This window comes from Rhagoletis zephyria, unplaced genomic scaffold (assembly GCF_001687245.7).
Source record: "Rhagoletis zephyria isolate East Lansing unplaced genomic scaffold, Rhagoletis_zephyria_1.1 Rzeph_scaffold_00076, whole genome shotgun sequence".
NCBI classification, from domain to species: Eukaryota; Metazoa; Arthropoda; class Insecta; order Diptera; family Tephritidae; genus Rhagoletis; species Rhagoletis zephyria.
Window position 1 is genome coordinate 265,010 of NW_016157160.1, and position 15,981 is coordinate 280,990.

The 15,981-nt window shown below is 35.0% G+C and overlaps 1 protein-coding gene and 1 long non-coding RNA gene across 3 annotated transcripts in view; one reads left to right on the forward strand and one right to left on the reverse strand.

Moving 5' to 3' along the window:
* LOC108372798 (uncharacterized) overlaps nucleotides 1–7,560 on the forward strand; it is a 22,469-nt gene extending 14,909 nt beyond the window's left edge. The window contains exons 2-3 of the long non-coding RNA XR_001848895.1: nucleotides 521–527; nucleotides 7,484–7,560. This is a non-coding gene — a long non-coding RNA (uncharacterized LOC108372798). The remainder of the gene's footprint in view (nucleotides 1–520; nucleotides 528–7,483) is intronic.
* The window catches only part of TfAP-2 (transcription factor AP-2), a 429,556-nt gene that overhangs the window by 229,235 nt on the left and 184,340 nt on the right, over nucleotides 1–15,981 (reverse strand). The gene's annotated exons all lie outside the window — the stretch shown is intronic.

Below are 15,981 nucleotides of genomic sequence, written 5' to 3' on the forward strand. Positions count from 1 at the left end.
AGCACTATTTCGGAGATCACCACATCTCCTCATCAGACTTCTTTTTTCTAGACTTCAGCAGGGATCGAACCTGCATATTCGATGTTCAAAGTCAGAAGCGTTAACCACTGAGCTATGTACATCCCGTAAACTCTTGTTGCTAATTCATTTTCCTTATTCAACGAACTACTATCAAGTGCAACTGATTTGCCACTATTTAAACTCGACAGCGTGGTTGTTGTTGTCAATTCTATACATCCATTTGCTTATTTGCTTTTTTGTTTAGTTTCAGGCAGGCTCTTCCTAAACTATGTATTTGTCAATGTTTGTCAGGGCCGCATACAACACCATCGCTGCCGCCCTCACCATTATATGGGCCACGGCCAACGTCACCGCTAAGGCTGCCACCACCACTGCAAGGGAACTGCAGGCTGCCGTCGCAGCCATCGCCGTCGCCGTCACAACCACCGCGACTGCTCTCATTGCCACGCTCTTCGCTACGACTGACGCGTACCACTGCCAATCTTGCTGTCACTAGTAGCACTCCCGTCGCCGTACAATTACCCGCCGAATAATCTCCGACACCGACTGCCGGCTCTCTCTCTTTACCTTCCGCTCTCACCTGCACGGCAAGTTGCCAGCCTTCTGGATAGCCTCGTGTGCGTGTGGGTGTGTTCGACTTAATACACAAATCATTGTGTTTTATTTGGTGGGGATTAGTGGGACCTTCGCTGGACTCTGGAGCGGCTGAGCATACCTCAGCCTTCGACAAAACCCACCTCATAACTCACATCCCGATGTTAAGTGCTAAACCTTCGAAGCGACCGTGGTTCTCTAGAGAACTCAAACGACTAAGGAATTTGAAGAATAAGTTTTATAAAAAGCAAAAGCATTCTAATGATGTTAATTTTCGTGAGCCGTATGTGTCTTACAGAGGTAAATTCAACAAGCTGAACAAGTCTTTGCATCGAAATTATATTCGTAATATGGAAAGGAATATTAAATGTAACCCCAAGGCCTTTTGGAGTTACATAAAAGCTATGAAAAACTGCTCAAATATACCTGCGTTGGTTCATCTTAAAGGGGTTTCAGCTAATTCCATCTCTGATGCTGCTAATCTGTTTGCCAAATTTTTTTCTTCGAATTTTATTTCAGACAATGCTGATCATGGCTTTGTCCCTGGAGATCTCCTGTTTAATTCAGATACTTCTATCAACTTCGGGAAATTAGATTTGACTGTCGAAGATGTCATTGATGGCATTAATCAGCTTAAGCCATCCACTAATACAGATGTTGATGGCTTACCGGTCGTTCTAATTAAAAGTTGCCCTGCCTTGATTAAGCCTCTATGGCACATTTTAAACATGTCACTTGCTGCTGGAGTCTTCCTTGATGACTGGAAATTGACTTTTATTACGCCTATCCTTAAAAGCGGCAATAAAAATTATATTGAGAATTATAGGCCAATTTCCAAGCTAACCACAGTTTCTAAACTGTTTGAGTGCATAGTTAAGGACAAAATATACTTTGCCGTCAAACATATGATATGTCCTAATCAACATGGCTTTGTTCCGGGCAGATCTACCTTAACTAATTTAGCTGCCAATTTCTAAAGTGGACAACTTCCTATTTAGATAACAGACAATGTGTCGTTCGACTCGATATTGTATCGTCTTACTCTTTTGTTGCTTCCTCTGGTGTTCCCCAGGGTAGTGTCCTAGGCCCGTTACTATTTGTCCTTTTCATTAATGATATTTCCTCATGTTGTTCCAAGTGTAATTATCTTCTATACGCGGATGACCTGAATATTTATTATGAAATTAAATTTCCAGAAGATTCATCCATTCTCCAGTGTGAGTTGGATAACTTATATAGTTGGTGTGTGCGTAATCGTTTGTTCCTCAACATTAGTAAATGTCACTATTCTTCTTATGCGAAAGTTTTCAGTATTGTTCCAACATCTTACTGCATCTCAAACTCGCCGCTAAAGATAATAAGTGAATGTAAAGACCTGGGCGTCTATTTTGACTCCAAGCTCAACTTCACAACTCACATAAATTATATTGTTTCTAAATCGTTCGCTATGTTGGCCTTATTCGTCGAAACTGCTCTTCGTTTTCTGATCCCTATACTCTCAAACTGTTGTACTCGTCCTTAGTTCGGTCCAGGTTAGAATACGCGGTATTCGTTTGGAGACCGTTTCATGCAGTCCATGTTAATAGATTAGAGTCTGTTCAGCGAGCTTTTGTGCGCTTTGCTTTGCGCTCGATGAATTTTGTAGATCCCATTCCGTCCTATCGCTCTCGTTGCTTACTAATAAACCTCATGTCCTTAGAGTCTAGGCGTGCTATGTTGTCGATGTGTTTTGTCTTTGATATCTGTGCGGGATCAATAGATTGTCCGTACCTGCTCATGAAAATTAATTTTAATGTTCCCTCACGCATTCTCCGCTGTAATGAATTGTTTTTCGTGGGTATAGCTAAAACTGTCTATGGGATGAATGCTTCTTTTAGGAGGACGCTAGCACAGTTTGCGTATTCTTCTTCCTTAGAGTTTTATTTCTCATACTCTAAGTCTACTTTTAAGAATCTACTTGTAAGCCTCTTGTCATAAGGTCTTTGTATTTAACTATCATATAGCCTGTAAACATCCTGTTTGTTGTTGATTAATAATAAATAAATAAATAAATGTTCGGCTCACTCTTGACTTTGCACGTGGGGTATATGTAAGATAGTTTATTTGTGTTAATGGCATCATTTTTATTTTTATCGCACCGAGTTTTAAAGCCAGATGAAAAATATTTATCACATTTTTAAAACGCAAAACTTAAAACATCAAAACGGCTAAGCTTTTTACGCCAAACTTTTAATTCAGAAACTGACAAGAGAGAAAAGAACGAGTTAAAAAAAAAATCGGTAACAAGCAAGAAAGATGCACAAAAAGTGTTCCACCGTCTCATCTTCTTCAAGGCAAGATGGGCAAATGGACTTGTCATTTACGCTTATCACAGTCAGGTGTGTGTGCCACTTGAAGTAACCAGTCAGCAGTTCAGCAAGTTGTCTGCAGTGTCGTGTGCTCAGTGAGAGCAAAAACTTAGATAGACCTTGTGAGATTGAAGGTTTTGCCCACCCGCATCCCCTCGATGTCTCTCAGTCATTTCTGAGTTTCTGATGGTGGCTTCGATTGCCAAAGGTGGGAGTGCTAAAACTGGTTGCGGACCGAGGAATGCCTGGTCTGAGCCCACTCTGGCCAAATGATCAGATGTCTCATAACCAGGTACTCCAGAGTGACCTGGCACCCAGAGTACAACAACCTCGTTATGTTCACCATCATATTTTAGTCGAGACTTGCATTTCCGAATTAGTTTGGAAGTACTTAAATAGAGGGCTGGTCAATGCCTTAAGTGCAGCTCGGTTGTCACTGCAGTCACGTAAACTCCTTCCCCTCCACCTGTGTTCCACCACGTAGTCCATGGCTTTGAGTATTGCAATTACCTCAGCCTGGAAGACCGAAGCATATTCCCCTACAGACTACAGAAAAGTGAAGCTTATCTCCATTAACCTCGAAAAAGACCCCAGATCATGACCCAGAGTCCGTTTTGGAGCCATCAGTGAAGATTCGACAATGTCTGGTCTCAGCGATATAAAATTATAAAATCTCTTCAACAAATGTAATGGTGGCGTACTATCCTATAGCATTGAAAAGACACAAGTGCCAGCATCCGGTTCTCTTTAGTCTGCAGGTGGCCTTAAAGGTTTCCCCACGCGTGAAAACACAAAGTGACGGTAAGTGCAGCAGTGCTTCAAGAACACTATACACCACTCAAAAAAAATAAAGTTAAATAAAGAGGCTATCAAGCAACCCTTTTGGTTCTCTACATCGAAACCAGATACATTTTCGTGGACCCCCATTTACAACTCATGGACCCCCATATTTTTTTCACGTCACCGTAGACCACTTTGGAAATCACTGGTATAAAGGAAAGACGAGATTCTTTGTACGCGGTAATCTCGAAAACTACTGAACGGATTTTGAAGAGATTTTCTCTAATATACTCTGTATCGACAGGAGAGTGACCTTTTTACTTAGAATTTTAATACATTGCCACCTGTCTAAAAAACTATAAGATCCGCACCTTTCATTGTATTACAAAAGATGAGGCGTCAAATGAATGGGATTGGCCTCTAGAAAAGCACTGATGTTTTTTTTTTGTATAGGGTTGCCACCTCTTAATAAAATTACTATATTCAATCATAATAAGCGTAGGCATCGATTCTGCACCGTCACTGTCAAACGAAAAGACTTAGCCTCTACATGTGCAATAATGTTTTACTGTTTGAGTGGGGTTGCCACTTTTTAAAAATTGTAAGTTCTTCACCATTTGTTGGACTAAAAACTGAGGTAGCAACTGAAAAGATATGGTCTCTGCATGTGCAATAAGTTTTTATTTTTGTTTGAGTGGGGTTGCCACCTATTTAATAATTATGTAAGTATAATACGCGAGGGCATTTTTTGTTAATGACATTAAACTTGCATAGTTCATTCAATTTAAAAAAATAAGGTGTCAAAGGAAAAGGCTTGACCTGCGCAATAATATATTATTTTTTAGTAGGGTTGCAACCTGTTTAGTTGTCAATCGCATCTTATTTAATATCTACAATTTCAGCGCGTGGCGAAGCCTCGCGCATACAAGCAGTGTTGCCGCGAATTATTTTTAGTGGTAGCCAAATTAATCCTTTAAAAAAGGGGCTAAAAAAGTCGTTGTGGCCAAAAATGGTAGCTAAAATTGTTTACTTACAAATACATATATAAGTATACACGCAAACATTTTCAATAAGTAATGGTATAGAAAAACAATGAACTCTGGAAAAAAAGCTAATATTTTATCCAACCAAAACCCTTTTTGCATAAAAGGGGAAATATACGACACCAGCTTGCTGGCTCCATCAAGTGATTGTACCATCAGGCTCGAAGCATATAACTTACCAGCATGCTGGTACAATATTCATTTCTTTACAAATGAGGTCGAGGAAAGTTCGAAATGATTACACCCGAATTTTCATAATTTTTCTATTATTTTGTTAAACATTGTTTTTTTTTAAATTAACAACTGCAATATCGGGAACTTAATCTTCCAAAAACACGGGTTTGACTCATATAGTGCAAGAAATTTCCGCAAAAAAAAACTTTTTACTTAGAAAATTTAGCTAATTTCACCACTCACGACACCAGCATGCTAGTACAACCATACAATTTTCAAATAGTTTTTGAAGTCGCACCAGCAGCTGGCACAATCACACCACAAGAACATACACGGTCAATAGACTTGATGGGCCATTTAACAAATTAAGTATATTAAGTGCCGTAAACTTATCTATTTTAAACTATAGTTAAATCGTTAACCGTTACCGTATGTATCTATAAAACGTAAGGAACATACAATACATATTTGTATATATGTATATCAGTCTATCTTAGTTTAAAAATTCATCTCTTACATAAATGAAAAAAAATAGATCAAATTAAGTAAATGAGACATTCTTTTTCATATCGGACACCAAATTTGGTGTCACACTTTCGATTGGCTTCAAATTTTATTATGGGTTCTATACATGAAATAAGCTAACACGTGTTCGAGGAAATTCGTTGAGGAACAAATATTGTTAGCAAAGCGATATTCGCCGAAATCCGCAATAAAATCTGCGTTTTGCTAATTTTAGTTCTGCAATTGACACGCACATTTCTATGGGTTTGCCGCCTTAAAGAAAAGTCTTGCAATACAAATAATATATCGGAATCCGCAATACAATTTTACTTTTTGCAAAAACCCGACACTTACCAAATATATCTCAACATAAGTTAAGAAAAAAAATTACAAATAATTGTTGATACAAAATAAACCATCTCGTCATAAAGAAAAATATTTTACAAATAGTTCTTGAAAAACCCCCTTTTTTGAACCACGTTGTTTATAGAGAATTAAACAAGGATTACGATGGTATAATTTTAAATCCCTAATTTACTGGTCTTCACTATGCAAATCAACTTCAAAAAGTTCAGCTGTTAATAGCTAAGTTAGCTTTAGGACAATCTTGACCACCTTATATATAGAAATGGTAAGCCCGTTTCATAGCTTTAAAATGACGTTAAGATGAAGTCTCTATGATCAGCACAACCCGAGATATAACGATTTGAAGAAGTACATGATTCGTCAGAATCACGAAAAAATTCTAACTTTGACAGATCATATCTCCGAAGAAAAAAAAGAAAAAAATTTGAAGCGAATTGGTGACATGACATATTTTTTTTTTACGAAATCCGTCCGAGCTAAATAAAAAAGAATGTCTCATATATGTTTTCATGCCAACTATGAATAAATTCTCCAAAGGGTTAAAAAAAGGGCTAGGGGCAATTTTAAATTTATGTGGCAAAAAAAAAATATGTGGTAGCTAAATCTAGCCACCAAAGGGCTAAAACGGCAACACTGAAACAAGGCCGGCTAGTCACAAATAAAACTTAACTTTTATTTGGTCAACAAACCACATCAAAAATCAAATATATTTGTTAATTAAAAGCGGATTTGAAATCACGCAACCCTGACTGGTTGAAACCTTAATAAAATTAAACTACTATTGTTGGTACAAAATTGATAAGTTTTTATCATTTTTCATAATTAATTTTTTCTAATTTCTAAATTGTTTGGATACAAATGATGTTATTATTCTTTGCTGCTTTATTTCGTATTCGAAAAATTGTATATTTCAATAGACACATAGACTTGAATAAATCGTTTAGATTTAGATAGTGTTTTTGGCAATTTATTTGAGAAAAATAAAATTTCAAGTTTATTGAATCGATTTTCGTTGAATTTAATTTGGCTATCCCAAAATAACTGATATCAAATAAAACTCTATTTGAGGTAAAATTTTCGAGTGACGAAAGCTGGAATAGAAACATAAAATTTATGATATCAATTTCGTGACGAAAATTAAATATACTAATTTCTTTAACTGCCTTGGAAACTGACGGGAAATATTTTTATTTATTAGGAATGTTGCAGAGTTCCGTCTACTTTTGGAAACACAATAATGAACAGACAGAACTTTAGCAACGATTCGAATGAATAAAAATGTGTCCTGTCAGCTTCCAAGGCAGTTAAAAAAATGCGTATAGCTTTCGTCACGAAATTGATATCATAAATTTAGTGTTTCTAGTAGAGATGGACAAAACACGTGATCTTCCACTTGACACGTCGTGTCACGCTTTTTCACGGATAACTTCCGTGATCGTGCGTGACTGAAACTTTGGCTGGCGTGAGCGTGCGCGAGTTAGAGTTTCCGCCAATCACGTAATTTTAACGTAACCACCTAAAAGATTTAAGTGACATTTTTTTGCAGAAATATTCTTAGAGCATCACTGCCCTCCAAACACTTTCCTGGGAAACGAACTATATTCGGCTTTTCACGTGTACACAATCGGCTTCTTACACGTATTAAACCCGAAGAGTGCTGCCGCTGTCACTTCAATTGAAGTTTTTCACTTAACTTTGGAAGCCTTCACTTCGTCACTTCATTTTGTTTCACTTTCCACACATTAGATTTATCTTCAAAATAAATAAAACTTTATTTGAAATAAATGATTTAATTAACAAAAATCAACAAACTTTTGTTAAAATCCTTTGTAAGTGATAAGTATGGCAAAGTAACTTTTCGCTAAAAGATATTAAAAAGGTGCCTAATAAATCTCCAATCTGGCATCGGTTACTTGGAAGAAGTAACTTTGATTTTCATTTTCACATGTACAGATGTAAAGCGCACAGAAATGAATAGGTCGGTAAAGTTTCATGATTATTTAGTAAATATTTGACGAAAATAACAATTCTGTTTTAGTTTTCATACGTCTTCAATTTTACAGCAAAAAGGAAACATTTAAGTGAATCTGGTGATCTCGTTGTTGCTATGTATCTGGTTTTCAACATATGTATATCGTGAAGAACATACTAAAATAGTATGTACTGAAGTAGACAAAGCACAAAATAAATGTTCAGAGAAGTGGAAAATTTTTGAATTTTTACAAATATAATTTTTCAGAAAAATAACGAAATTGATCAATCATTGCGCAATGATGCGGACGCAGATACGGTCAATAATTGCGCAATTTTGTAAGTGCTCACGATGTTGCAGGAAAATCGTACTCACGTGTGTTCACAGGGCGGCTTAATTCTTTTTTTGCTACATAATGTATAATATTGTTTTAAAACTGGTACTCGTTCCAAAAGTGGTATTTTTACCTTAATGATAAACACATAATTTTTCAATTCTCTCGGGACCCGCACAACCCAGTTAATTGCACTGCTTTATTTTGAATATAGAGATCAGGGGCCAAGCAAAGATTACCAAAAACTCATGAAACAGAACGAAGCCAGAAAAGAAAAACGATCAGTATTTTCTTTAAGTTTTCTTAAAAATTACACTACAGCACTCGGTTGGGTATTGGACCAAAACAATTTTTTTAAGAGATTGAGTCATAATTAAAAAAGTAATTTCTAAGTTTTTCGAAGTTAGCCTCCGAAATCGAGCTATGGGCCTTCGAAGTTCGAAATTGGACCTTTGGCAAAAACGGAGAAATTACTTTTTTACTTATGACTAGGGTTGCCAGACGTACTACTTTTGGGAGTACACGTACTCCTTTTTATTGCAATGTACTCCCTTGTACTAAAAAAAATGTATGGAAATGTACTCCTTTATTAGTTTTGTACTTCTTTTGTTCTCCGTTTTCCAGCTATTAATATTTTATCATATACAGGGTGTAAAATAATAATTGTCCCACCTAAAATGGACCTTTATAGATATCATTTGGCTAGCGTCACGNGAAGTGGAAAATTTTTGAATTTTTACAAATATAATTTTTCAGAAAAATAACGAAATTGATCAATCATTGCGCAATGATGCGGACGCAGATACGGTCAATAATTGCGCAATTTTGTAAGTGCTCACGATGTTGCAGGAAAATCGTACTCACGTGTGTTCACAGGGCGGCTTAATTCTTTTTTTGCTACATAATGTATAATATTGTTTTAAAACTGGTACTCGTTCCAAAAGTGGTATTTTTACCTTAATGATAAACACATAATTTTTCAATTCTCTCGGGACCCGCACAACCCAGTTAATTGCACTGCTTTATTTTGAATATAGAGATCAGGGGCCAAGCAAAGATTACCAAAAACTCATGAAACAGAACGAAGCCAGAAAAGAAAAACGATCAGTATTTTCTTTAAGTTTTCTTAAAAATTACACTACAGCACTCGGTTGGGTATTGGACCAAAACAATTTTTTTAAGAGATTGAGTCATAATTAAAAAAGTAATTTCTAAGTTTTTCGAAGTTAGCCTCCGAAATCGAGCTATGGGCCTTCGAAGTTCGAAATTGGACCTTTGGCAAAAACGGAGAAATTACTTTTTTACTTATGACTAGGGTTGCCAGACGTACTACTTTTGGGAGTACACGTACTCCTTTTTATTGCAATGTACTCCCTTGTACTAAAAAAAATGTATGGAAATGTACTCCTTTATTAGTTTTGTACTTCTTTTGTTCTCCGTTTTCCAGCTATTAATATTTTATCATATACAGGGTGTAAAATAATAATTGTCCCACCTAAAATGGACCTTTATAGATATCATTTGGCTAGCGTCACGCAAGTCTTCGTCGGTTACCTTATTACATATCTTCTATAAATATAGGCTAATTTCCCCCATTTGGGTCCTTTGTACTCCTTCTTTTGTCCAACATAAGGCCTCATACTCAGCAATCGAAAAGACTCCGAACCGGTGACTAGGAGGGCATTCATACGACCAAACCTATACAGTTTTTTTTCTCTTTTTTTATACAAAGTCTAAGAAAAAGTACACCTATAAGAGACGTGAGTGCCGCATGAACTTATCTCCCAAAGCTGGCAAATGCAAATAAGGATTAAAGTTTTAAAACTAATTAATAAAACTAACGTACAGTATTTACANGCACGTTTGAAAACATCGATGTTCCCACAACAAACATCGATGTTAAAAAACATCGGTTATATAAAGGATACATCGATGTTTTCCCGATGTTTTAATTTCTCATCTACTACACGAAATTAAATGTAGCCTGAAATATTTTTTAAACTCGAAAGAACTAGAATCACATGTCCGCTACAAACCATAACTTTATACAAAACTTTGAAACATTCAACACATCTTTATTTTAATTTTGAATTTTTTTATTTAAATTTTTAGAAAAAGCTGCTAAAATTCGCCTTGATTTTTAACGAATTGGTTTTGCTGACGGGGTTTTGCACATTTTACCATATACAAGTAAATTTCTTGTAGAATTAAATGTGAAAGACCTTTTGCAAACAAAATTAAAAAAACAATGCCAGTTATTATAAATTGCACCTTTTATATATATAAAAAGACGCAAAAGCATTAAAAATCAAAGCGATTTTTAGCCGCTTAAAACTCTCCCCTGTTTTATTAGAATTAAATACCCAGATTTTTTTTTAAATATACAGAATAAAAAGTTCAAAATTTAGATGAAAATTTGTTAAATTTTTCTAAGTTCTGAATTCGCCGCCCTGTTTTCTACTGCTAATTAGAAGGTGAGAGTGACGTATTTTCTCTACCAGTAGAGAAATAATGGGTATAGAAAAGTTACAAAAACGGGCTACTGGTTACGGAATGAGCCATATTTTTATAAAAAAAAATAACAAAAAAATTTTACTTAAAAAACGACAAATATTGAACAAAACTCAGTATACACTCACGTTTGAACGCCAGCGTTGTATGTACATTAGGGATGTTAGTTTTTTCAATTTTTGCGATCCCGGGATTTTCGGGACATCGTTCATCCCGGGATTAGTTCCGGGATTTAGATATTCATTATTTTCCAACAACATAACATGAAAAAATCGCATCAATATAGTTTGAGAAACTGTCCTACCATATAATAAATAATAAAGAAATGGGCTTGAAACCTACTTTATTATTTAAGTTGAAAAATATTTCATTAGTAACAAAACAAAAGACAGTAATTAAATTTATACGCATTGAACAATACTTTAGCGTGTACATATCTGATAAAAGAACTTAAGGCATGCCGAAAAAAGCTCGATGCAAAAAAGACTTAAGTCAACATATGTATTGTGTGGCTGAAAGAAGTTCACAATAATAATAATAATAATAATAATAGATTGGCGCTTACACATATGTTAGTGTTGGGCCGAGCTTCTCCTTCGACTTGTGGCGTGCGCCTTGATGTTGTCACACAAAGCGGAGGGACCTACAGTTTTACGCCGACTCCGAACGGCGATTGTATTTTTATGAGAAGCTGCTTTTCATGGCAGAAATACACTCGGAGGTTTGCCATTGCCTGCCGAGGGACGATCGCTATTAAGAAAAAACATTTTTCTATATTTTTTGAGATGTTGATTTTTGGAATTTTTTAAACGATGCTGGGAATTTTCTTCCATATAAACAAATTGCCGAACATACTTTGCATGGAAAAAAATGCGTGACACCTCCAGCAAAAATATTATAAAAAATCAACGTTACTTTTAGTCACATGAAACTTGCAATTTATCCTCCTGTAATACTTATAAAATTGCGTACCTAAATTGTTTCTAAAAATTCTGAGTAAAAAGGTTGAACCAGTTTGAAACAAAGAAATTTCAAAACACACCAAGCAATCTGACACACTATGGGCCAAATACAGCAAAATTGCGTTTTTAGTTTTAGAATTTTTTTAACTAGAACTTAAAATTTCAAAAATATTATAGATTCTAAAAAATTATTTCAAAAATTCAGTGTAACGTAGAATAAAAACGGAAACCAAATGAAAAAGAAAATTCTGTTGGATTTAAAAAATTAAAATTTTTCGGGTTCGGGTATTGAAATGCCCTTTTAATCAATTTAGTTTTTTTAAGCTAATAAAGTTAGAAGGACTATATTCGACGATGTTGTCGAGTTTATATCAGTCCGTAACATATAATTTTTTCAAAATAAATATTGCAAAATTTCAAGGATATTCAAAGATACAATTTTTGAGGACATTTGCAACACCTTATGCACCGAAAAATTTAATCTGTTTTTTTCTCTATAGAATTTTCTTTTTAAATTGATACCCATACTGTTTTCCTAAGTACACTTCAATAAATTTTTTAAACCATTTTCTAGATTACTCATATTATTCAATTTTCGAAGTCCTTTTATAAAATCTTGGCTTCAGAGAGAAAAGCTAAAAACACAATTTTTAGACATATATAAAAAAAAAATTAAATATTAAACAAAAGAAATATAGCGAAAACTGGTCAACATAAGGCATTCTATTGTTGCCACCATTGCAAATTACAAATCCCGAAAATCCCGGGATTCGGGACTTAAAAAAGTGTGGGATTCCGGGATTAACATCCCTTATGTACATACAGAAACTTCCTTCTAGCAGCATATTTCAATACAAGTATAAGTATGTTGCTATAATTATGATGTATCTTAAATATGTAAATCTTATTTATTTAAACATGAATAAATATTTTGAAATGAGTTCAGAAAAGAAGGTTTGATAATCTAGCCCCCAAAAGCCTGCTTCTATCCTGAATAATGATTGCACCAGCTTCCGAGAACAAGCGCTCCTCAATCATATGTTCTTTTAAATACAATTTAAGAAAGGTATTACTTTAAGATTTGCCTGATGTTTTTGAAAACATCGATGCATCGTTTGCATCCCTACTAGAGGTATACGCTGCCGAGCCACGCCGCCGCCGCCGTTTTTTGCCATTTCTCACACGCCGCCGCCGAATTACGTAAATATCGGCGCGGCGGTGGCGGCGTTCGGCGCCTTAGGAATTTTGTACAAAATTTTCATGATGTATGCACATTGAAATACATCGCTTGAAGGAACTAAATACTACTCGTATAAAAAACACTATTTTACACAAAGAAAATTACATTTTTAAAGGAGTTTTTTTTGCATAATTTGGGCAACTGAACATTTCCAAAAAAGTGTAACTCAGAAAAAACATAGGTAACGCGTTTTTCGATCGAAAGCGTTTATTTCAGTTAAATTAAATTCTCTCGCAATTTTTTTTCAAAACAACCACAATATTACTTTTTTGTATACTACAACAACAAGAAAGTTATAACCCATCAAAATATTTAACGCCAATATCTGAGAAAGCAGTTCTAACAGAAGCGCCCTTATTGCATCTAAATCCTTAATTATTGGAGATTAAACAAAGACAAGTTGATTTTCCTGTGTATTTTTTTGTTAATATTTTAAACACTTAATAAAAAGCAACCACTTTTTTTGCTAATTTTTACATTCGTAAGTTATTTCATTCTGGGGTCACGCAGACGTATACAAGTACTAGGTAGCTGTGTGAAAATTACGTTAGCATTCCTACGCAGGGCTGCCAACTTGGCTCAAACCGTGCCATTTTTGGCCCTGTTTTACTTCAAATGGCACTTAATTTTTCAATTTGGCACAAAGTGCCAAAATGACTCTTTTGAAAAATAGTAATATTTCAGTACATTTTTGTGAAATCCTTTGCGTGTACTTCTTTTTCTCAACTAAAAATTTCTAATTTCTATAGTGTATACAACTGGTTTATATTACTTTGGCATTGCACTTTTGTTTTAGATATGTGATTCTAATTTGAATGCTAAATGGGAAGGATTAAAAAGGATGGCACCTTTTTGTCACTTTTATTTTTCTATTTGGCACATTTTGGCACTTTTTTATCCTCAATATGGCACTTCATAGCTAAGTATAGTTGGAAGCCCTGTTCCTAAATGGTGGTCAAATCCCAGGAAGCGTTTGCTACCGCGCATCGCAGTGTCTTCTAAACAGGGTTAAAGTCCCACTTTTTCGTAAAAGTTACTATTATTTTTCATTACATTTAGTTCTCCTTAGAAAAATTTGGCGCTTAATATTTTAGTGGATATTTTAACCACCAGCCATTTTTTAAACCGTGGGTCAGAAAGGCCCGTTCTGGTGGAAGTTGATCAAACCTTGTTTTCAATATATAACCCGAAAAAAATCGAAACAACTCATTAATTTAACATTACGGATGATAAGATTATTGCAAAAATTTTTGATACCGACATAAATTACCCCAATAACTTAACTTTTTAAATTTTTTTATTTCTTTAAATTTAAGTAGTATATATGGATTTGTAGAGAACATGGAGATGTATTTATATACGTCGGACTTTCTTCTGTTTTCCCATCCATCAGTGGAAGACACTCAACATTTTAATTCAAGTAGAAAGTAACCTATTTTTAATTTAAAATTAATTAAATGAATTAGTTAAAAACAATTACAATCTGAATTGGCATGGCCAATGCCTAACGCTGACGAGATCACATGATAAGATTAGTAGCTTCATGTCTCTTTGGAATCTACCTTATGGGCAGTAGCGCCGGCGTCACCGCCGCCGCCGATTTTCAAGTTGACCACGCCGCCGCCGCAAAGCCTGTCGGCGTAAACCTCTAATTCTTACAAGCAAGCATAGGTACACTGAGTAGATTATGTGATTATGTACTTTTTTTCTTTTTAAATACCAGACTAGTCCTCAATTAAAACATACAATATGTATTGTTTTTTATCTTTTGGTTTAGTCGTTATTTTAAATCGTTTTTAAATTTTAAGTTTTACCTTATTTTAAAATAAGAAAATGTTTAATTTTCACTCGAAATTAACGAATTCTTCTTTTAATATTCAGGGTGCTCGAAGCGTGTTGGCTTTTTTGCTCCGAAATCCACATTTAAATTATACAAAAAAAAAAATAAGTATGTACATAAAAAATTGTACCAACTTTTTTCGTTTATGTTAATTTCGCGCAATGAAAAAAACGCCAAATAACACACCGAAGTTTTTATATTAAATAATACAACAGAGAAATTTTTTTCCATGTATAACCACCAACATATTCTCATTTTTGTGTAACATAACTAATACATTCTCATTTTAAGCCTTTTCTCTTTTTGGCTAGCACTGATCCATGGACTAAAAATACAAGATCACGCCTTCTTCTTAGTAGCCCGTTATAATCGCATTTAGGAAAAAAGTTGGGCGACTTTGACATTTGCCGTTTATTTACATTTGTTCGCTGTTTACAAATGGTGGTGGCTTTTACTGCAATTTTCTTAATTTTCGCTTGTGACAACGTGTGCACACATAAAGTAAAGAATAATTTAACTCAACGACATGATTTATAGAAGAATTTGCATAATAAAAATGATTATTCATGCGTTCAACAATTACGCGGTTTTTTTGTTCTCTTCGTTGTTTACTTCTTACAACAAAGATGGCGTCGAGATTTCGACAGCTAGAAAATAACTTTTTTCTTTCTTTCGGGAAGGCGTGATCTTGTGTCTTTCGTTCATGCACTGATCTAGATACACCACAGCGGCCGGCAAAGCTCAAGAGCAATATTAAAATAAAATGTTAAAAATTTTAATTTCACATAAAATTCGTGACTAGCATACCTAAGAACCTAATACATATGTGGTTTCATTTCATTTCAGATTTTCATCGGCAGTTGATTTGACAGCTTTCAACTGTCAACCCAAAAATTGTATGGCATAATCGGATTTAGCATAACAAAAATACTACGATCCTGCATTTATAATCGTAATAGCCCTTTTAATTTTTCGCGTAAAACATGGCTTCTCAGATCACTGTGCGGCGTGCGTAAAAACCAACTCAAAATGTATATGTACACACTTAAACTCCTGCGCAATTCCATTTAAAGGGCCTAACAAGACATCCGATCGCCGCGCAAATACTTTCCCTCCTTTACTCTCATCGTTCGGGTCAAGTGTGAGTAAGCATAAACCAGTTTCTGCAAGCGTACGTAAACTACCGATCAATAGCAAGACGCGTAGAGTATTTACTTTGCCTTCCGCAACTACTGCGAGTAAAAGGTATTTGACAGTAGAGTACTCTACTGGTAGTACTTGAGTATTTTCGA